This window comes from Elephantulus edwardii, unplaced genomic scaffold (genome assembly GCF_000299155.1).
Source record: "Elephantulus edwardii isolate Elephantulus edwardi_28Jun2011 unplaced genomic scaffold, EleEdw1.0 scaffold00020, whole genome shotgun sequence".
In the NCBI taxonomy this organism is placed as follows: Eukaryota; Metazoa; Chordata; class Mammalia; order Macroscelidea; family Macroscelididae; genus Elephantulus; species Elephantulus edwardii.
The window spans coordinates 914,375-916,514 of NW_006399770.1; positions in this window are offsets into that span (position 1 = coordinate 914,375).

The following is a 2,140-nucleotide window of genomic DNA, read 5'->3' on the forward strand; positions in this document are numbered from 1 at the left end:
GACGCCTTCCCCTCCCTCTCTGGCCAGGTTTCGCTGTGTCTGACCTGGAAGAGGACTCCTTTGCTGTTATGCGAGGTGACCTTGCCCAGTGATGCCTTCCCCTCCCTCTCTGGCCGGGTTTCGCTGTGCCTGACCTGGAAGACGACTCCTTTGCTGTTACAGCCTTCAAAATGGATTGTATCTCAACATAAGGAAAACAAAATTCTCACCACTGGACCAATAGGCAACATCATGATAGAAAAAGATAGAAATTGTCAACAAATTCATCTTGCTTAGATTCGCAATCAATATACCCTCAAACAGAATGACACAAGGACAACAGCAATGGGGTGAAATATAAGGATGAGATTATGAGGGTGGCACAGGATAGGACAGGGTCCAGATCTGCTGTTCACAGGGTCACTATGAGTAATATTTGACTCACTGGCACCTAAGAACAACAAGAGACAGAATTGATACTTTCTCTATGACTGAATAAACTCTACTTAAGACCTTTATGTTTTAGTGGTTTGGTAGCCCTGGACATAGTAAAATGAGTCCTGATGGCACACTAGGTTAAGTCCTAAACAGCTAATCAAAAAGTTGATAGTCTGAGTTCACCAGCCACACTGTGGGAAAAAGATGAGGCAGTCTACTTTTGTGAAGATTTGCAGGTTTGGAGACCTTATGGGGCAGTTTGCTCAGTGGCCAACTGATTCAAACCACTGATCATTTGATATTTAATAAAATATCAGTGAATAATATCACTGAAATAAAATTATCAGTGGTTTGAGCACATCAACCACTCTGAGGGGGAAAGATGAGCAGTTTCCTCTCACAAAGATTTATAGCCTCAAAAAGCCAGTAGCAGCTCAACACAAATCAATCAACTCAACAGTGGTGGGTTTTATTCTTTGGTTTGTGAGCTTGGTATCAATGAGAAATAGGTTTGATTTCTAGATCCATAACTTTTCTTGGCCTATGAATGCTGGAGCCAAACTGCCTTGATTTGAACCTCAGTTCCATCATTGGCCATCCAGGCCATTTCATTGACCTGGTCCATTTGTTAAGATTACCTTTAAGGCACATCTCCTGCATATAGTAGGTGCCTCTCATCTGCCTTTACAACAAGCCAGGTTATATTCTATTATGTACACTTGCCCATATTGTACTTCAAACCACAAATCTAGTCTTGGATGGTGTTAAGATGGTAGCATTAAGAGGTGCATTATTTCCAAAGGATTTGGGTTTCAGAAGAATCCTAAATAAGTCCTTATAAAAATCTCCCATTGTAGGACGGCCATGGCCCAATTAGTAGTTCCTGAATGTGACAGCATAATCGCAGCAATTACAATCATTTTAGGAATTGAAAGAAAAATTAAGAATTCACATCCATTTTACCTTACAGATAAAATATGCAAGGTGGTCTCTTAATACGGATAAAATAAATTTAAGTTCTCCAATTTTATTTGTTCTCGTATAAAACAAACAAAAAAGCAGACTATAAATGAAGATGTAATCACTGACTAAGAATTAACTCACCTAGGAGGCTACTTTTGCTGTCTTCTATAAACAACTACAGTATATGTACTTCTCTGTTGGGCTTCCAACAATAATATTTTTCAAAGTGTTCTGTGATCAGATAATTGGGGAAACTCTGGTGTAATAAATTAATTATAAGCCAGTCAAGGGCAATGGTTTTTTATGAAGGAAATATATATATATATAGTTGTTGTTATGTGCCGTCAAGTCGCTTGAGACTCATAGCGACCCTATGTACAACAGCCCTAAACTTTACTCTGTCCTGTGCCAATCGCACTGTCTCTGACACATCCATCCCAATTACCCCAGTCACTGAATCAATCCACATCATAGAGGGCCTTCCCCTCCTGCGCTGTCCCTCCACCCTACCAAGCATGATGTCCCTGTCCAAGGACCTGTCCCTCCTTACAACATGTCCAAAGTATGTTAGACAGAGCCTCAGATTCCTTGCCTCCAGGGAGCCGCCCAGTTTAACCCTTTCCAGGATGAATCTGTTTTCCTAGCAGTCCATGGTACCCTCAAGCACCCTCTCCAGCACCACAGCTCAAAGGCATCAATTCTCCTTCTATCCTCCTTAGTCACTGTCCAACTCTCTGATGCATAACAAGTGATTGCAAAG